The following is a 22,241-nucleotide window of genomic DNA, read 5'->3' on the forward strand; positions in this document are numbered from 1 at the left end:
GCGTCTTCCTCAACTGACAACTTTAGATAACATGAATAAATTATCATCAAGCCCCAACACAATATATCCCTATGGAATTAAGATTTGAGACAAAGTCATCAAAAAACTAGACTTTTATTCTTTAAAAAATTCATTCTACCTATTGGGAAGGAGCTTATCATAGAGAAAGATAATTCTAAAACAAAAACAAACTCACACCTTAAAAGAGAAAATAAACCACACATTAAAAAAATCTATCACTGAGCTATAGTAAGCTATTGTTCCAATCTACCCTGCTCCTGAATATAAGACATAATTGTATGCTTCTCCCAGCAAAGACAATCAATATGATGAAACTTTTCCACCCTACTGGCTTCTATTTCCTACAAAAGTTGCCAAATGGCAGGGAAATTTTCCAGACTATAATTTCCTCTGCAGGAAAGTCTTATGATGGGTTCCACAAATTCCACAAATCAATGTAAGCCGACTGCACATCCGTGACCACAAAAGATTAAAAGGGAAAGTCCTTTAATTTATGTCACATATCACAGTTCTCAAACTACACTACAGCAGTTTTTCAAATTACATAAAGTAGCACATCTGAAAATACCTTTTTTCAAAAAAAAAAATGATAGAAAACAGAATACATACAAACTCCTAAGGATAGCTACTGATTTGTAAAATATCTGTTAGAGTTATGCACACACACGTGAATATATTTCTGTCTGTAGGTCATGATCAAAAAAAAATTGAAAGCCACTGCATTATAGACATACAAGCAGTGGGAAGGGTAGAAAGAGAAAACAAGAAAGTGAGAATGTGTCATCCATTGAAGACACAGGATGATAAAAAGCCTACAAATTAACTCAGTACCACAGCAGTATTCTCACTGCTGCTTCTGCTGACTTTCCAAAACCAAGACAGAGGAGAGCTGCTATTATGGCCTGAATTTTGTCTCCCCAAAATTCAAGTTGAAGCCCCTGCTCCCAATGGGAGTGTGTTTGGAGATAGCACTTTTAAGGAGGTATAAGGTTAAATAAGGTCATTAAAGCAGGGCTCTAGTTTGGCATGACTGGTGTCCTTATAAGAAGAGACACCGGGGAAGTGCACCCCCCTCCGGAGAAAAGGCCATGTGAAGACACAGAGAGAAGGCTGCTGTCTGCAATCCAAGGAGAGAGGAGACCTCACCAGAAACCAACCCTGCTGGCACCTTGATCCTGGACTTCCCAGTCTCCAGAACTGTGAGAAATAAATGCTTGTTATTTAAGCCACTCAGTGTGTGGAGGGGGATGGAGGTGGGGTAGAGGTGGGGAGCAGCACTAGCAAACTAATACAGCTGTCTAAAACCAAAATTTATAGGAATATTGTGGACCATCATGGAAGTCCAATTAGCGAAACTACGCCTGTCTTATTTAGACCTCCAATTTTTCAAAAAAAAAGACTTTTTCATTTTCTAAGAAAATGAAAGTCCAGTGAATCTTAAACTTCACCCACATAAGAAGTCAAAAGTCAGAGTTATAAATGCCTCTGCAAAACTAAAATTCAGTATTAGAAACCTCAGGTAAGACCACAAAACAAACAACATTGATGACTTAAGAGTAACCAAACCCATGTTCTAAGAACAACCAGAGGTGGTCAACAGAGGATATTTTCTGTATGCCTGACGTGTCAGGAATTTTGTTCCATATACCATACACATAATATCACTTACCTCCATAAAATACATAAAAAACAAGGTAACTGCCAGTATTTTAATTTTCTAGGTGAGAAGAGCAAAGTGAAGAAAATAACCAACCTGAAAGCCAATTCATCTGACTCGGGCCTGGCTCTGCCCATGACATCGTCATGGATGGAAGCTCCCAGTGGCTGAGTCACACTGAAACGCACACACAATATTTATTCTCTTAGGTTTTTCCCAGAGGTATTTCCAGGAAATAAAACAAACATCTCATTGTCTATGCCCGCAGCTCCTGCATGGACACTGCCACAAAGACTTGATCCAAGCTTGTTTTCAAAAGCAGCTGCTTCTCTCTGCACAGTAAATATCCAACTGAATTAAGTGCCTTCTCCAGCCACCTAAGTCCTAATCAACGATGAAACGGGCATTCTGTGTGTATAGTTCAGATCTGTTCCTCTGAAATGACAAGACATTTCTCTACAGGCCAAACACTAACCATCTACTGTCTAAATGCCTGGGCTAAAAGCCATACAGACTACAAAGGAGCTAGTTAAAAGTTAACTGTCACGGCAATGTCATTCCCAAATCTCACTCAACACTCACCCTGTGCAGGGTAACTCAGGATCAAAGAATTCAAGCAAAAATTACAAATGAAGGAGGGAAAGGGTTGGAACAAAAAGCCTTTGATTTTCAGAAAGCTGACATTCTTCAAGTGGATACTGTAACATCTAATCTGTAAGTCGAAAGCAGTATCTTTACAAGAACATAAAAAAGTTCAATGACCATCCCATCATCATGATTTAGAAGATTTTCAGTCAGGTACATTTCTCACTGTAGAGTTTAAGAAAATAAGCTTTAAATGTTTCTTTTTACAAAATTTCCTTGGCTTTTTTTGCCTTCAAGTGAAATTAAAGAGTCCTAAAAGTGAAAAATAGACAAACTTAATCTCTTCGACAGTAAAAGTAAAATAGCCTTTTAATTTATAATTGAAGTGGCCATTAAAATGTCCCTGTATTAGTACCATTAGACACACTTTTCAGAAATAAAAGCAGGAATAGAAGACACAGGAAAAACATGATCTATGATCAAATGAAAAATCAGTAAGTAGAAACAGAGTCAGAAATGACACAAAAAATAGAATCAGTAGACCAAGACATAAAACAGCTATTATAAATATACTCTAAGGCAGGCGCAGTGGCTCATGCCTGTAATCTCAATACTTTGGGAGGCCGAGGCAGGCAGATCACCTGAGATCAGGAGTTTGAGAACAGCCTGGCCAACATGGTGAAACCCAGTCTCTACTAAAAATACAAAAATTAGTTGGGTGTGGTGTCGGGTGCCGGTAGTCCCAGCTCCTCAGAAGGCTGAGGCAAGAGAATTGCTTGAACCCAGGAGGTGGAGGTTGCAGTGAGCCGAGATCACGCCACTGCACTCCAGCCTGGGCGAAAGAGCAAGAGTATGTCTCAAAAAAATAAAATAAAATAAATATAAATATACTCCGTATGTTCAAATGGTAGAAGAAGGCACAAGCCTGTTAAGAAGCCAAATGGAAGACATTTAAAAACACCCAACTCAAACCTTTAGGAATGAAAAATATGGTATTTAAATAAGATTAAATCAATATAGGGGAAGAATCAATTCTTTAAAAAATGAATAAAGTTAACTATTGGGTTATTAAAATAATTACACAGAAAAAATAACTAATTAAACAGTGTTTTGATTACACATATGTACAGACATACCTCAAAAATATCATGGGTTCAGTTCCAGACCCATGAAATTAAGGAAATAACACAATAAAGAAAGTCACACAAATTTTTTGGCTTCCCAGTGCATATACTGGCCTGGCGCAGTAGCTCATGCCTATAATCCCAGCACACTGGGAGGCCGAGGCAGGCAGATCACAAGGTCAGGAGTTTGAGATCAGCCTGGCCAACATGGCGAAACCCCGTCTCTACTAAAAATACAAAAATTAGCCAGGTGTGGTGGCATGCACCTGTAATCTCAGCTACTCGAGAGGCTGAGGCAGGAGAATTTCTTGAATCCGGGAGGCAGAAGTTGCAGTGAGCGGAGATCGAGTGCCACTGCACTCCAGCCTAGGCAACAGAGCGAGACTATCTCAAAAAAATAAATAAATAAAAATTATATTGACACTATACTGCAGTCTATTAAGTGTGTGATTGCATTATTATGAATCCTCCCATCTCCTCTCTCCTGCTGTTTCTGGTGGCCTCTGACCATGTATTTATTTTGTATGGTGTTGGAGATACAGCCAGTGGCTATAGGAGGAAAGTGCTTTCCGGCTGGCAGAGTGTTTATGACTTCAGTTCTTACACCAAACGCACCTTGCTAAATCTAAACAACCAGCTGTCTATTAAAATAATGAATCTTCCTCTCTTATAAGGTAGACATACAGCCATGACAAGGTACTGTACTGGCCTTTAAGGCATTTTGTTCCAAATGCTACATGGGAAGAGTAAAATGTTCTCTCTTCGAGAGCAGTGGTGACAATCACAGATGACCAAGCTTGAAGAACACAGTTTTCACAGATTGTCATGGGTGACATTGAGATTAGGGACAGGCATACCTTGGAGATAGTGTGGGTTTGGTTCCAGACCACCACAATAAAGCAAATATCACAATTAAGTGAGTCACTCACAGGTTTTTAAATTTCCCAATGCATATAAAAATTATGTTCACAGTATGCTGTAGTCTATTAAGTGTGTGAAAGCATTATGTCTTCACCTAGAGAATACTTTATGGCTTAAAAAAACATTCATGATTATCTGAGCCTTCAGCAAGTCGTAATCTTTTTGCTGCTGGAGGGTCTTGCCTTAATGTTGATGGCTGCTGACTGATCAGTGTGCTGGCTGCTGAAAGTTGGGGTGGCTGTGACAATTTCTCAACATAAGACTACAATGAAGTTTCTGGCATGATTGACTCTCTCTTTCACGAAGATGCTGTTGATAGCATTTTGCCCACAGTAAAACTTTTCAAATTTGGAGTCAATTGTCTCAAACTGCTGCTTTATGAACTAAGGTTTATGAAATACTCTAAATCCTTTGTTGTCATTTCAACAATGTGTGAAGCGTTCAACAATGTTTCAACAGCCTCTTCACCAGGAGTAGATGCCCTCTCAAGAAGCCACCTTCTTTGCTCATCAATAAGAAGCAACTCCTCGTTCACTCAAGTTTAATGAGATTGCAGCAATTCAGTCCCATCTTCAGGCTCCACTTCTAATTCCAGTTCTCTTGCTGTTTCCACCACATCTGCAGTGACTCCCTCCCCTGAAGCCTTGAACCCCTGAAGCCCTCAAAGTCATCTATGAGGATTACAATCAACTTCTTCCAAACTCCTATTAATGTTGGTATTTTGACGACCTTCTAAGAATCACAAATGTGCCTCAGGCATCTAAAATGGCAAATCCTGACTATGACCTGCGGCAGCAGCTGAGACACCTGCAAAGGGATGCACCTTTTCTTCTGTAGGCTTGAGTCAAGAACTCTCGGTCATCTTGGTAATACCGGGTTGGATGTCAAAAGTTGCAGGAAAAAAGACCAGAACGTTCAGGAAAAAACTTACTGTATCCAGCAATTCAGATATGGCGGAAGTGAAGTCAGTGTTCCAGGAAGTTCTTCCAAAACAAAGGTAGTTGTCTCTGGAAGATGTAACCACAGTGGTGGTATGTAAAACCAAACTTTTACCCTTAAAATCTCTGACTCTGGTAAAACTAGAGAAGATGCACCAAGCAGCACAGGATACAATTCGCCAACAAGAAACGGCAGAAAAGGAACAATGGCAAATAACCCACTGGATGATACCTTAGCACTTTAGGGAACAATCTGCCTTATCTACTATTTAACAATAACTTGGCTGGGTGTGGTGGCTCATGCCTGTAATCCTAGCACTTTGGGAGGCCAACACAGGCAGATCACCTGAGGTCACGAGTTCGAGATCAGCCTGGCCAACATGGTGAAACCCTGTCTCTACTAAAAATACAAAAATTAGCTGAGCGTGGTGGTGGGGCGCCTGTAATCCCAGCTACTCAGGAGGCTGAGGCTGGAGAATCGCTTGAACCTGGGAGGTGGAGGCTGCAGTCAGCGGAGATCGTGCCACTGCACTCCAGCCTAAGCAACAAGAGCAAGACTCCATTTCAAGAAAAAAAAAAGGCCAGGCACGGTGGCTCACGCCTATAATGCCAGCACTTTGGGAGGCCAAGGCGGGTGGATCACAAGAGCAGGAGTTCGAACCAGCCTGGCCAACATGGTGAAACCCCGTCTCTACTAAAAATACAAAAATTAGCCGGGTGTGGTGGTGGGCGCCTGTAGTCTACTCAGGAGGCTAAGGCAGAAGAATCGCTTGAATCCGGGAGGCAGAGCTTGCAGTGACCCAAGATCACGCCACTGCACTCCAGCCTGGGCAACAGAGTGAGATTCCGTCCCAAAAAAAAAAAAAAGGCCAGGCGCAGTGGCTCACGCCTGTAATCCCAGCACTTTGGGAGGCTGAGGTGGGCAGATCACCTGAGTTTGGGAGTTTGAGACCAGCCTGACCAACACGGAGAAATCCCATCTCTACTAAAAATACAAAATTTCCCAGGCGTGGTGCTGCATGCCTGTAATCCCAGCTACTCAGGAGGCTGAGGCAGGAGAATTGCTTGAACCTGGGAGGCGGCGGTTGCAGTGAGCCGAGATCGTGCCATTGCACTCCAGCCTGGGCAACAAAAGCGAAACTCCATCTCAAAAAAAAAAAACAAACAAACCAGTAACTAGAAAATAAGGTGCAATGAAAGCAGTATTTGTTAATGATATCAATAAAATTGATAATATTCATATAAATAATATAAAAATGCCCAAGATTGATAGAACTTGTATTGTGAATTTAAACACTCTGGTTTGTATTAAACATAGCAGTTAAACTTTGAACCAAATTTTATGGGATTTTTTTTCTCGAGTCATGTTTTTAGAATTGCAAATTAAATTATTCACTATTCTTATTGCTTTCAGTTTTATAGATAACATTCTTGGACACAAGGAACTAAATACAACATTTATATACAGAGCATGTTTACTTTTTTTTTTTTTTTAAGATGGAGTTTCGCTCTTGTTGCCCAGGCTGGAGTGCAATAGCGTGATCTTGGCTCACTGCAACCTCCGCCTCCTGGGTTGAGGCAATTCTCCTGCCTCAGTCTCCTGAGTAGCTGGGATTACAGGCACCCACCACCACGCCTGGCTAATTTTTAGTATTTTTAGTAGAGATGTGGTTTCATCACATTGGTCAGGCTGGTCTTGAACTCCTGACCTCAGGTGATCTACCCGCCTCGACCTCCCAAAGTGCTGGGATTACAGGCGTGAGCCACTGCTCCCAGCCTACATTTTTATTAAAAACATGAATTTAAGATACATTCCAATCTTACATAAAGTTCATGTTGGGTTTTTACATTACCTAATTAGAAAAAACTTTTTTAACCAATTTTCTGTGCCATGTTAAATACTATTAAATATCTTGTGTGACCAACCGATCCTACCAGTAATGACAAAACTGTGTCTTAAAACAAATCTGATTTTTTTTTTTGAGATGGAGTCTCGCTCTGTCGCCCAGGCTGGAGTGCAGTGGCACGATCTCAGCTCACTGCAACCTCCACCTCTCAGGTTCAAGCAATTCTCCTGCCTCAGCCTCCCTAGGAGCTAGGATTACAGGTACCCACCACCATGCCCTGCTAATTTTTGTATTTTTAGTACAGACAGGGTTTCACCATGTTGGCCAGGCTAGTCTCAAACTCCTGACCTCAGGTGATCTGCCTGCATCAGCCTCCCAAAGTGCTGGGATTACAGGCGTGAGCCATCACGCCCAGCCAACAAATCTGATTTTTAAGAAACCCTCACCTATTCTGTAGTCAGCTAAGCTTCTAATTACATTAATTTCAAGGACTTGAGAATTACATTTCTGCCTTTATCATCCAGGTATCAAACAATTACAAACCTAAAAATGGTTACTGTAATTATCTATATAAGCCTAAGTAATATGGACTTGAAAGACCCCAGGAGGTCAATATACATATTAAACTTGGACGTTTAATTCTAAAACATTGTACCTAAGCCTCTAATAGATACATTGCTAAGAGTATCTTTGTAAATTCTGAATATAATTCTTGGGGGTTTGTCTCAGTCAATAATAGGCAATTTAAATTAGCATCCGCCAAGCTGGGCGCGGTGGCTCACGCCTGTAATCCCGGCACTTTGGGAGGCTGAGGCGGGCGGATCACGAGGTCAGGAGATGGAGACCATCCTGGTTAACACGGTGAAACCCCCCGCCTCTACTAAAAATATTTTTAAAAATTAGCCGGGTGTGGTGGTGGTGGGCACCTACAGTCCCAGCTACTTGGGAGGCTGAGGCAGGAGAATGGTGTGAACCCGGAAGGCAGAGCTTGCAGTGAGCCAAGATTGCGCCACTGCACTCCAGCCAGGGCGACAGAGCAAGACTCCGTCTCAAAAATAAATAAATAAATAAATAAATAAATAAGCATCGGCCTTAAGGGCTGGTTATTAGGCCCTGTGCGGAGGCTAGAAATGTGATCATTCTTTAGTTAATTGTTATTGATTGGTAGGTGATATTTTCTCAGATATTAAGTAAACGTAAAGCTTTGGGTATTTGGAGAATAACTTTCTATAACACTAACCATTATTTGGTAATAGAATTTAAAAATTATGAAAGGTATTACATATTTTAGAAATTTAACTAAGGTCTAGATCAAAGTAGTAAACAATGGAGAAAAGTGTGCCTGTGTTCCTCCCCAGTTTCATTTTAAATAATTTACTATTGTACTCTCATTTTAAAAGTTTGCAGGAAAAAAAAAGTTTTCAAGGAACACAGATTAAATTCACTAAGTTCAAATATGTATCCTTATATGATTTAAAATTTGCTGTGTGAAATTTAAAAGTGTTTTTAAAGACCTAAAATAAAGGTACTACAAATAAAAAAAAAAAATCAAAAACTAAAATGGTGAATTCTTTCCAGAACGTTTTCAATTTACTTTACCCAGATGAATCAGAGGAATCACTATCTATGCAACTATAGCCGTATGACATGTATTTCTTAAATAATAAGACTTGAAAGTCAAAATTACTCCTTGACCCATGGGCTGCAGAATGGATGTTGTATTAGCAGGCATGAGAGCAACATTAATCTCCTTGTACATCTTCATCAAGCTCTTGGGTAACCAGGTGCATTGTCAATAAGCAGTAATACTTTGAAAGGAATCTTTTTTTTCTGAGCATTAGGTCTCAACAATAGGCATGTTAGTCTGTTTGCATTGCTATAAAGGAATACCTGAGGCTGGGTAATTTATTAAGGAAAGAGGTTTAATTGGCTCACAGTTCTGCAGGCTACACGGAAAACACTGCACCAGCATCTGCTCCTGGTGAGGCCTCAGGAAGCTTACAATCATGGCAGAAGGCAAAGGGGGAGCAGGTGTGTCAAAAGGAGAGGGGGGAGAGAGAGAGAAGGAGAGAGAGAGAGAGAGCACAAGAGAGAGAAGGGAGAGGCCCCAGGCTCTCTTAACCAACCAAATCTCATGTGAACTGAGCGAGAACTCACTCATCACCAAGGGGATGGCACTAAGCCAGCAGTCCCCAAACTTTTTGGCACCAGAGACCAATTTTGTGGGAGACAATTTTTCTATGGACCATGGTGGATGGTTTTGGGATGAGACTGTTCCACCTCAGATCATCATCAGGCATTGGTTAGATTCCCATAAGAAGCACTTGACCCAGATGCCTCGCAGGCACAGTTCACAATAGGGGGTCACACTACTATGAGAGTCTAATGCCACCACTGATCTGACAGGAGGCGGAGCTCATGCAGTAATGTGCGCCTGCCTGCCGCTCACCTTCTCTTGTGTGGCCCAATTCCTAACAGGCCACAAATTGGTACCAAATTGGTATCAATCTGCGGCCCGTGGGTTGGGGACCTACGCACTAAGCCATTCAAGAGGGATCTGCCCCCATGACCCAAACACTTCCCACTAGGCCCACCTCCAACGGTGGAGGTCACATTTCAACATGAGATTCGGAGGGGACAAAACACCCAAATCATATCAGTAGGCTTCAGATATTCAGTAAACTATGCTATAAACAGATGTGCTGTCATGCAGGCTTTGTTGTTCCATTTATAAAGCACAGGCAGAATACATTTACCATAGATCTTAAGGGCCCTAGGATTTTCAGAATGGTTAATGAGCACTGGCTTCAACTTGAAGTCACCAGGCATGTTAGCCCCTATCAAGAGAAGCTTTGAAGCCAGGCACTAACTTTTCCTCTCCAGCCATAAAATTCCTAAATGGCATCTTCTTCCAACAGAAGGCTCTTTCATCTACATTGTTTTATTCATTTATTTATTTATTTATTTGGAGATGGAGTCTCGCTCTGTCGCCCAGGCTGGAGTGCAGTGGCGCAATCTCGGCTCACTGAAACCTCCGCCTCCCAGGTTTATGCCATTCTCCTGGCTCAGCCTCCCGAGTAGCTGGGACTACAGGTGCCCGCCACCACACCCGGCTAATTTTTTGTATTTGTAATGGAGATGGGGTTTCACCATGTTAGCCAGGATGGTCTCAATCTCCTGACCTTGTGATCTGCCCGCCTCGGCCTCCCAAAGCACTAGGATTACAGGCATGAGCCACCACACTCGGCCATCTACACTGTTTTAAAGTCAGTTGTGTAGTGTGGCCACCTCCATCAATGAGCTCTGCTAGACCTTCTGGATATTATAACTCACTGCAGCTTCTCCATCAGTACTTGCTGCTTCACCTTGTACTTTTATGTTATGGAGATGGCTGCTTTCCTCAAACCTGATTAACCAACATCTGCTAGTTTCAAACTTTTCTTCTGCAGCTTCCTCACATCTCTCAACCTTCACAGAATTTAAGAAAGTGAGAGCCTTGCATGGATTAGGCTTTGGCTAAAAGAGATGTTGTGGCTTGTTTGATCTTCTATACAGACCACAAAAACTTTCTCCATAGAAGCAATAAGTCTGTTTTGCTTTCTTATCATTCATGTGTTCACTGGAGTAGCAATTTTAATTTCTTTCAAGAACTTTACCTTTGCATTCACAACTTTAACTGTTTGGCCCAAGAGGCCTAGCTTTCAGCCTATCTCAATTTTTGATATGCCTTTCTCATTAAGCTTAATCATTTTTAGCTTTTGATATAAAGTGAAAGACCTGCGACATTTTCTTTTACTTGAGCACAAGAGGCCATTGCAGAGTTATTAATTAGTCTAATTTCAGTATTTTTGTGTCTCAGGAAATAGGGATGCCCAAGAAGAAGGTGGCCCAGTGGGTGGAGCAGTCAGAACACATACAACATTTATCAATTAAGTTCATCGTCTTACATGGTTCATGGCACCCCAAAACAATTACAACAGTAACAACTAAGATCACTGATAACAGATCACCATTAACAGACAAAATAATAATGAAAAAGTCTGAACTACTGAAAATATTACCAAAATGTGACAGAGACACAAAGTGAACACATTCCAACGCTGTTGGAAAAATAGTGCTAACAGATTTGCTCAGTTCAGGGTTACTATAAACCTTCAATTTGTAAAACATGCAGTATCTTCAAAGTACAATAAAGTGAAACACAATAAAAGGAAGTACACCTGTAGTTAAATGTATTCTAACACCATATAGAGCTTCAAAACCTTAAAATCTCATTCAACTATTCTTAACAGCAATATTGACGTTATTTAGAAATGGTGTATGTGTACATATATTAGATAAACAGACAAACAATTATGGGAACATTGTTAGAAATCAAGATTTTCAGTATAAGAGAAGAAATATAAAATCAAAGTTAAGTTATAACTATGTAGTTTTACAGTTGAACTGGAAAAGTCAGTATGAACTCATTATTTACTTTTCTTTATCATCACACACACTTTTTAGGTTCACACTTACTTGAAAAGCCTTAGAGGCAATGACAACCCAGTAACAATGAGCACCCCTACAGCCTAAACTGTGGTCCCTAAATACCATTAAATATGCATCATATATCAGTTAAATACCCATTAAAAAGGAGCCATGGCTACTTGAGGAATGACTGATTCCAAATAAAAGGTAGGAAAGTTACAAGATGAGCATTTCACAGCTTGTTGGCCAGAAAGCGAGGAAGCACTTGAGACAAATGTTACAGTTTAGTCACAGAAGTCGGCCGGGCTCAGTGGCTCACACCGGTAATCCCAGCACTTTGGGAGGCCAAGGCGGGCAGATCACCTGAGGTCAGGAGTTTGAGACCAGCCTGGCCAACAGGGTGAAATCCCATCTCTACTAAAAATACAAAAAATTAGCCAGGCGTGGTTTCACGCACCTGTAGTCCTAGCTACTGGGGAGGCTGAGGCACAAGAATTGCTTGAACCTGGGAGGCAGAGGTTGCAGTGAGCCAAGATTGCGCCACTGCACTCCAGCCTAGGTGACAGAGTGAGACTCCATCTCAAAAAAAAAAAAAAAAAAAAAAAAGTCATAGAAGTCACAGGAAGGGTGATATAGTTAGACTTTGTGTCCCCACCCAAATCTCATCTTGAATTGTAATTCCCATAATTCCCATGTGACAAGGGAGAGTCCAGGTGGAGGTAACTGAATCATGGGGGCAGTTTCCCACATGCTGTTCTCATGATGGTGAGTTCTAACAAAGTGGTCTTATAAGGGGCTCTTCCCTCGTTGCTCAGCACTTCTCCTTCCTGCTGCCTTGTGAAGAAAGTGCCTTGCTTCTCCTTTGCATCTTCTACCATGATTGTAAGTTTCCTGAGGCCTCCCCAGCCATGCTGAACTGTGAGTCAATTAAACCTCTTTCGTTTATAAATTGTCCAGTCTCAAGCAGTTCTTTATAGCAGTATAAAACGGACTACAAATGGGTTCTAATGGGCAGAAGATGGTTCAATCTACATACCAAAAAAATCCAGCAATTAATTGAAACACAGTGAATTTATTTTTAAACTCCTGGCTTGTAGTGTTCACTGTATAATTCTTTCAATGTTTCTGTATGTTTGAAAATTTTCATAATGAAATGCTAGGAGCAGGGATTCTTAACTTTAAAATGATGCTAAAAAGGGGAGAAGGGAGAGAGAAAAAGAAAAGGAAGCTAAAACAGAAGAATAATAATTCACTTGTCATCACTGCAGATGACCAGGGCACCAACTCTTTACATTAACAGTAGGCAACTACAGAGCAAAAGGAGGCATTTTACCCCATGTTTTCTAAATATATTATGTCTCAGGGTGACCAAATAGCACTAGTTGAAGAGACAAAGTTCTTCTTTACAGATAACTCAAGCTGACAGTTGTAAAAGGAATGATCAAATTAGAAAGCCACCATTTCATGATCCATAGAGAAAAAGTGAATTCAGGCAATGATCATAACGGAAAAAGCCTTTGACGAAAGCTTGATGGGGGAGAATGCAATGGAAGCTGTCACCTGAACTCGTGAACTAATCTTAGCATCAACAGGAGTGAGACATCCAGATGATACGTGCCTCCTGAGAGAATGCAAAATAAAATACATGGTGCAGCCTATCGAGTATTCTTCCTAAAAACAGCTGAATCTACATTCAATTAAACCTTTATTAGTAACTTCCAGTTTCCAGGAAACATGAAGAAAAGTGCACTAAGTTAAATGATGCCCTGAGGGAGAAAACAGACTGTGCAGCCGGTGGGATATTCCACATAAAAATTGGCCCAACTTCTTCAACAAGTCAGTGGCATGAAAAGAGGGATGGGGATGAAGAGGGCTGAAACTGTGAAACTGCCTTTGCAAAAATTATAACTGAGAAATTATGAAAGAGATCTGCTCTAACCAATCCTTATCTTGCCTTTAACCTTCAAACTGCCCTTAGTCATTCCTGGGCTTGGGCCAACCTAACTTTGGAAGACATTTAGGTGATGGTATAAATGATGTATTAATCTGTTCCCACATTGCTATAAAGAAATACCCGAGACTCACGGTTCTGCAGAAGCATGGCAACTTCTGCTTCTGGGGAGCCTCAGGAAGCTTCCAATCATGCTGGAAGGCAAAGGGGTACATCTCACATGGTGGGAGCAGGAGCAAGAGAGAGGGGGGAGGTGCTACATACTTTTTATTTTTTTATTTATTTTTTATTTTTGAGACGGAGTCTCGCTCTGTCGCCCAGGCTGGAGTGCAGTGGCGCGATCTCGGCTCACTTGCAACCTCTGCCTCCCAGGTTCACGCCATTCTCCTGCCTCAGCCTCCCGGGTAGCTGGGACTACAGGTACCCAACACCACGCCCGGGTAATTTTTTGTATTTTTAATAGACACGGGGTCTCACTGTGTTAGCCAGGATGGTCTCAATCTCCTGACCTCGTGATCCACCCGCCTCAGCCTCCAAAAGTGCTAGGATTACAGGCTTGAGCCACCGCGCCTGGCCGGTGCTACATACTTTTAAACAACGAGATCTCGTAAGAATTCACTATCTATCCTGAGGACAGTACCAAGGGGATGGTGCTAAGCCATTCAAGAGAAATCCACTCCATGATCCAATCACCTCCCACCAGGCCCCATCTCCAACGCTGGAGATTACATTTCAATTTGAGATTTGGTTAGGAACACAGATCCAAACCATATCAAATGATAATAGCCCTTCCCCAAAACTAAAGCACCCTTGTAAAGCTAATGAAAGACCACCAGATTAGGAGGATGAGGGGAGCTTGAATTCTGCTAAGGTGTAGACTTAAACAATTACCAGCCTTTATTCCTGGAGGTCACAAGATTGGCAACTTCCCCAATTACTCCTGCAGATAACATCACTCTTACAGAACCTAAAATTGGCCTTTTGAGATGTCTGTTCAGATTTTTGCATTTCTGATCACAGATGGCTCCACCCGGACCCACCAACTGGCCCGGTCATCCCCTGCAGAAGTGGGCTCGGCACACACAAAGACCATTTCCCACACTGCTAAGATTGTATCCCCAACCAACGAGCAGCTTCCATTCCCTGGCCCACCACACTATCCTTGAAAAACCCTAGCCTCCGAATTTTCAAGGAGACTGATTTGAGTAATACAACTCCAGTCTTCCGTTCAGACAGCTCTGTACATATTAAACTCTTTCTCTACTGCAATTCCTGTCTTGAGAAATTGGCTCTAAATGGGCAGTGGGCAAAATGAACACATTGGACAGTCACAGTTTTCTTGACTCAAAGAGACTTTAGAAACACAACCAAATGGGTGTGCGGTTCTAGTTAGCTATGGATTAAAACCCAGATCTATGAAGATTCCTGAAGCAAGCAGGAAGCCTAAGAATGGACTGAGTCCAGGGACACCAAGGAATCAAAGTTAACTTTATCAGTTTAGTGAGGGCATTACAGTGATAAGACTGGCCATATTTTTCAGAGATGTTTCCCTAAAATACATAGGAGTGAAATATTATAATTTCTAGAATTTGCTTTAAAATGCTTTGGGGTAGGGGAAGGGCTTAGAGAGGAAGAAATAACTGAAGAAGGGCAAAACTTCAATCCTCATGCATGTACACAATGAGGTTTCTGCAGGTTTCTTTACACTCTCCTCCCTACTTTGGGACATGTTTGAAAATCTTCATAACAAAAAAAAAAAAAAGGAAAGAAAAGAAAAACCTTTCTTAGCAAAAAAAAAAAAAAAAAAAAAAGGAACAAATATGGATAACTAACTCCTACCTGTGAGGAAAATATAATCAGAAGTGAAAATGCAGGGCAAGAAAACGGGCAGAAGTGCTTACTCCCTGAATTTCCTTATTATTTTTTTGATCAGGATCACTACCAGCCCCAGGCAATTCAGATATACAAGGCTCTAGCATATGTCACAGAAGTCAGTGAAAGGCAACCCTGAAGTGGGCCCCCGGGGACCTCACGGAATGGGAGAGACTAGAGTAGGCAGGCAGACACACCCACTGGGGTCAGACCAGCAAAACTGGCCAAGAAGGAGGGCTCCAGGCAGCACAGAGTCATGGTGCCTCGGTGCTCATTCCCAGTGTTATTTTTTTATCATTAAGGAATAATTTAATAAAAAGTCATTTGCCAGTCATCTCCTTTTGAAACCCACAGCCCCAGTCAATGTCTCTTCATCTACTAAAAATGAAAGGGATTAAACTAGACACCTGCTAAGATCCTCTCCAGACGGTTTCCTTGTTAATCAAGTCTCACTCTATGCAGAAGTTACCAACCGGTTCTGTAACCTATAAGACACTAGAGAAAAGTCTGATTCCAGGCTTAAAAATTGGTTTTTTGTTTTGGAGGGTTTTATTCATGTATTTATTTAAAGACACGGTTTCATCTGTCACTCAGGCTGGAGTGCCATCATAGCTCATCGCAGCCTTGAACTCCCAGGCTCGAGCAATCCTCCCGCCTTAGCCTCTTGAGTAGTTAGGACTACAGGTGCACTCCACCACGCCTGGCTAATTTTTTTTTTTTTTTTCTGTAGAAACAGGGTCTTGCTATGCCACCCAAGCTGGTCTGAAACTCTTGGCCTCAAGTGATCCTTCCACCTCAGCCTCTCAAAGTGCTGGAATTAAAGGCGTTTGAGTCACTGGGTCCAGTCTGGTTTTTTTTTTTTTTTGAGACGGAGTCTTGCTCTGTTGCCCAGGCTAGAGTGCAGTGGTGCGATCTCGGCTCACTGCAAGCTCCGCCTCCCCGGTTCACGCCATTCTCCTGCCTCAGCCTCCAGAGTAGCTGGGACTACAGGTGCCCACCACCACGGCTGGCTAATTTTTTTGTATTTTTAGTAGAGACGGGGTTTCACCGTGTTAGCTAGGATGGTCTCGATCTCATGACCTCGTGATCCGCCTGCCTAGGCCTCCCAAAGTGCTGGGATTACAGGTGTGAGCCACCGCGACCAGCCCCAACCAGGTCCAGTCTTAAAAATAGTTTTTAACGTCACTTTTGATATCAGCATTTACTAGATCTACAAGTTAGACTCAGTATGTCCCTGCTTTTCAAATAACTATAAACAACAACCCTAAGGGAAGAATGCCTTGGATGAGTGTAATTATTTGAGCATAAGCAAAATGACTTTATTTAAAACAGTAAGAGCCTGGTGACCATAACTCCATAATAGAAAAGAAACATGAACCGCAGCACCCCGAGCGTGACCGAAAACAAGTGTGACAACTCGCACCGCCTGACCTCAGTGTGGGGACCCAGAGAAAAGCACTGTCTTCCCTCCCACTGGGTTGCTTCCCAGACTTTCCTTGAAGCACCCAGGGTGTTCTGTTCTTGAAATAAGATGGGGTTGGCACTTCCTTTGCTACCCTGGTACAAAGTTCACAGAGATGCTAATCTGATCCACCCTGGAACATTTCCTCCCTCAATAAAATTCTCTCTCCAAAGACAAAGCAAACAGTGATGCAGACTGCAAGAAAACCAAGATGCCAGCCGTGGTCAAGGGCAGGGATAAGAGAATGTGCGTCAGAAAGAATGCTCTGAAAGAACATTCTGTCAGGGCCAGCACCTGATACACCCGCAGTGTTACCGATGCCTGAAGCAGCCCTGGCAAGTCCCTCAGCTCCCTGTGGCTTGCTCCTTCCCTCTCCAGAGCCAAAGCGTCACACTTCCCAATACAATATTGAGAGGAACAAATAAAGAAAGTATGGGAAAGGGAAGGATTGTTTAAACTGGAAAGCCCAACTCTTGTATTCTAAATTTTTTTTTTTTTTTTTTTTTTTGGAGACAGGGTCTTGCTCTGTTGCCCAGGCTGGAGTGCTGGAGTACAGTAGCACGATCCCAGTTCACTGCAGTCTCAACTTTCCAGGTCCCATCCCACCTCAGCCTCCTGAGCAGCTGGCACCACAGGAGCACTACCAGGCCCAGCTAATTTTTTAAATTTTGTTGTAGAGATGGGGTCTGGCTATGTTGCCCAGGCTGGTCTTGAATTCCCATCCTGAAGCAACCCTCCCACCTCAGCCTCCCAAAGTACTGGGATTATGGGAGCAAGCCACTGTGTCCAGCTATTCTCAATTTTTTAAAACATATGCCACATTTTGATTTATGAAAATATCACAAATTTCTTTAACAATCTTTAACATTTCAAAAGGATGTTTTTTCTATTTTCCAAATTTAAACTATTAAGTAAGCTTTTTCAAATTACACACATACTCCCTCCCAAGACGTGGCAGTGTCCCTGCCCACCAGGTAAGCTCCTGCTCTGTTGGCACCCCTGCACCCCACAATGCCCAGGTAAGGTGGTCTCCTGACCCTCCCCTGCTACAACGTGGCACTTTCCTTTCTTTCTGTTTCCCTGCTCCCCATTTCACTCAAGACCATGGGACAGACCTTACTGGCTACATAAAAACCTTGCACTTAAGCTACCATAAACAGAGCCAACAAACTACTGGAACAGCCCAGAGTCCAAACTTGGATCTGCAAAGCAGTAAGTGTTATTAAAAGGCCATCTGTACAAAGGTTTGACAAGTTTTTCATGAAAGGCAACCCTGAAGTGGGCCCCCTGGGACCCTCCCCATGCTCTCAGGAGGACCCCCACCCTGGCTGCCTCAAAGTAAGGCAATCAGGAAGTCCTCTTCCAGTAACCAGAGACAGTCCACCTCATGCCTCAATTAATCTACAGGAAAAGGAGTCCAATTATTTCATAATCAATTCAATTCTTAGAATGATCTAGGCAGATAATTCAAAGTCCTGCAGTTCTTGCCTGTATTTTCTTTCTGCTTCCTGAAAACTGGGCAAGAACAATGCACTCAATGCACAGGGCCATGGTAAAAAATAAAATGTGTACCTAGGTGTGGTGGCTCATGCCTGCAATCCCAGCACTTTGGGAGGCTGGGGCAGGTGGATCATTTGAGGTCAGAAGTTCAAGACCAGCCTGACCAACATGATGAAACTCTGTCTCTACTAAAAATACAAAAATTAGCGCGTGGTGGCAGGCGCCGGTAATCCCAGCTACTCAGGAGGCTGAGGCAAGAGAATCGCTCGAGCCTGGGAGGCGGAGGTTGCAGTGAACAAGTATCACGCCATTGCACTCTAGTCTGGACAACAGAGTGAGACTCCGTCTCAAAAAACAAAAAAGAATAAAATATATGTGTGAATAATGCAGTTGGTAACCTTGAGAATTACCTACCAAAAAGAACACGAGACATCGACATCTCACATAGGAACATGACAGGTAACTCTCAGCCTACAACAGCCTGGACTTTCCAAGCACAGGACAGAGTCATGACTAAGACCATCAGACACATAGAAATGGCAATGAAGTCTCCTTGTTCATCCAGAGACCCAGAGGGCTCTGCACAAGATAGGCATCAATTCAGCCAAAAACCAGCCCTCCTGCAGGCTGGGCACCCTGGCCCTCCCAGCATTCCTGCTCCCCATGACTTGACTAAGAATTAGCTCCTAGGATTTTGCTCTCCTGGTTCCACACACCACGTCCTTGTTTCTACTTATGCCCAATCATTTAGAGATACGATTTCAAAAAGCAAGCCGACTTACAATGGAATATCATTCAGCTGTAAAAACGGAGGACTTTCTGACACCCACTGCAACATGCAGGACCGTTGAAAATAGGATGCTGACTGTAATGAGCGGTCACCAAAGGACCAACACTGCTCGAGCCCACTAACACGAGGTGCCCGAGTAGGCAAATTCCTAGAGGCAGAACGTGGATCCCATCTGGGCTGCCTGGGACTTGGGGAAAGGAAAGTGAGGAGTGAGTGTTTAACAGGTAGAGTTTCAGTTTGGGAAGATGAAAAAAGTTCTGGAGATGGATGGTGGTGATGGTTGCACCATACTGCGAATGTACTTCATGCCACCAACCTGTACACTTAAAAATGGTTAAGATGGTCAATTTTATGTTATATATATTTAATTTTATTTTATATATATTTATGTTATATATATTTTACAACAATACAAGCATTTGTTTTTTAAAGAAATTAAGAAACATCCCTGTTTTTCAAGTTCTTCCGTTGCATGTTGGTGGTGAGCAGGTCCATGCCTTGCCTGGAATATCCCCGGCCTGGCTCGGCAGAAAGTGCCCAAGGAGTCTCATCTGTAACTGTGTGCCTTACCTTCACTCTCTTTATATATGGACGTCTTAACTGCTGAGACTCCTCTCCTTCTCTCCCATACTTCCCCACTTATTCACCCACTCATGGTTTACTGAGCATTGATGACACGTCAAGCTCTGTCCTAGGCATCAGAAGGTCACAAGTATGACTCTCAGAGAACTTTTACTTCCATGAAGTAAAAGGCAGACAAAAATCAAGTCAAAGGAGAGTTGGTGACAAGTGAGTGCTGGGATGGAGGACGCAGGTGACAGGGAGTCAGGGGAGGTGACATCTCAGCTCTCACCCAAATCACACCGCCCACAACCTCACAAACAACTCACAACCACTCTCTCCTAGGATGTCTCCACCCACTGAAGCCAGTAATCTTTATAAAGCCTTGGGATTCTCTGGTCCATGTTAAGTTAAAAATAATAGCAATTCATTTCTCCTTCCAACCACAGTCAGCCATAGATATCTTCTGCCAAATAATAATGTAGTTCACCCATGAAGTTATCTACCTATCTCTACTTAGAAAAAAAGGATAAAAACTTATCCTCAAAGGCCCTCCTACGTCTCCCCATCCTGCTGTGCAAGCAGCCAAACTCAAGTGAAGATATAAATCATTTGTGCAGGCCACTCTTCCTGTTCCCACCTTGTCCTGGGGCTGCCCAGGCCCTTCCTACACTTCTTGTTTGGGCTTTATCTGAGACTTGAAGCCCTGGGCAGGGGCCTTTGCTCAATGCTCAAGACACTATAAAATATTAACTACGGTGAGTCAATAACACAGTGCAAGATGCCCAAGGCACTCCCAGAAGAGGCCTAAGGTTCTAAATTGATACCCCGGGTCCATGACAGAAATACACTCAACAATTCTCTCTTCCTTAACCCAAGAAAAGTGCACTGAAAGAACAAATTCTTACTCAAGGGATGTTCTGTGGGCAAGAAGGCAACAGAAAGTGATGCATCTACAGAACTGGCCCGGGTCAGGCCTGAGGCAGAAATTGCGCCCAGTGGGAACTAAAGGAAGCTCATCTCGGCTCAACAGAAAGAGGGTCTAGGAGTTAACCTGCTCAGGACTCCTGCACTGCTGGAAGGGGAGGACCCAGGGAAGCTGGCACAAACGTCATGGCAGGCAATTTGGCAATAAACATAAAATGCATTAGGAACACACATCCCACCGGGTGCAGTGGCTCATGCCTGTAATCCCAGCACTTTGGGAGGCAAAGGTGGGAGGATCACCTGAGGTCAGAGGTTCAAGGCCAGCCTGGCCAAAATGGTGAAAACCCGTCTCCACTAAAAATCAAAAAATTTGCCAGGCACAGTGGTGCGTGCACGTGTAATCCCAGCTATTCAGGAGGCTGAGGCAGGAGAACTGCTTGAACCCAGGAGGTGGAGGTTGCAGTAAGCCGAGATCGCATGACCGCACCCTAGCCTGGGCAACAAAGTGAGACTCTGTCTCAAAAAAAAGAAACACACATCCCTTCCATGCAGCCATTCCTCAGGATGTGCTCTGCAAGGGTGCTTTTCTCTCAGGCCTCCCTAGCCCTCTGCCCACCTGCACCTGTTATTCATGTTGCTATCCGCCTTCCCCCAGGTCCTGAAAAGCTAGGTGCAGGGAGACTGCCCCTCACACACTCAGCGCAGAATCCCTGACATCAAGCATGTGTCTGGTACATGGCAGGCAACAAACATTTCAAATAAATGGACTTTAGGCATTGTGAAGTGTCCTGAAAAGTTGACATGAATGGGTATTCACTATTTTTTTTTTTTTTTTTTTTTTTTTTTTTGAGACAGAGTCTCGCTCAGTCACCCAAGCTAGAGTGCAGTGGCTCGATCTCCGCTCACTGCAAGCTCCGCCTCCTGGGTTCACACCATTCTCCTGCCTCAGCCTCCCAAGTAGCTGGGACTACAGGCGCCCGCCACCAGGCCCAGCTAATTTTTTTGTATTTTTTTAGTAGAGACGGGATTTCACCATGTTAGCCAGGATGGTCGCGATCTCCTGACCTCGTGATCTGCCCACCTCAGCCTCCCAAAGTGCTGGGATTACAGGTGTGAGCCACCGTGCCCAGCCAGGGTATTCACTATTAAACTATAACAGTTTAAACGCTTTTAAACTATTAAAAAATCAGGGCCAATTAAGTATCCAATAAAGGATTGGATGAGTAAATTGAGCTACAGCCACAGAGTTGAATGCTGTGTGGCCATTAAGAACGTGGTATGGCTGTGGTTACAAAGGGCATGGATTCAGGAACAGAGCAGAAATGTGGGCAACTCCCCACCCTGACAACTCCCCAGAAGCCAACCTAGGGGGGAGAAAAAAAATACTCATATCAAAAGCTCCACATCTGCAAGAAATGTGAAAAAGAGGATCCTACTCTGTCACCCACATCTCGTCTAGCGAGATGCCAGTCCTCCTTGCCCTGTTCCCATAACACGAGTTAAAGTCACACTACGTTAGTGCCAATATAACATCTGGGATAACAATGCCCAGGCATGAGCAGGACAAGGAGAAACAGCACTGCAAACAAGCAAACACTCGACTGCAAAAGAAAAT

The 22,241-nt window shown here is 43.0% G+C and overlaps 1 protein-coding gene and 1 pseudogene across 4 annotated transcripts in view; one reads left to right on the top strand and one right to left on the bottom strand.

Annotated features, from left to right (window-relative positions):
* TBC1D8 (TBC1 domain family member 8) overlaps positions 1–22,241 on the bottom strand; it is a 145,081-nt gene that overhangs the window by 54,421 nt on the left and 68,419 nt on the right. The window lies entirely within an intron of this gene.
* Positions 5,259–5,483, top strand: LOC129030731 (BBSome-interacting protein 1-like; annotated as a pseudogene).

This window comes from Pongo pygmaeus, chromosome 12 (genome assembly GCF_028885625.2).
Source record: "Pongo pygmaeus isolate AG05252 chromosome 12, NHGRI_mPonPyg2-v2.0_pri, whole genome shotgun sequence".
NCBI classification, from domain to species: domain Eukaryota; kingdom Metazoa; phylum Chordata; class Mammalia; order Primates; family Hominidae; genus Pongo; species Pongo pygmaeus.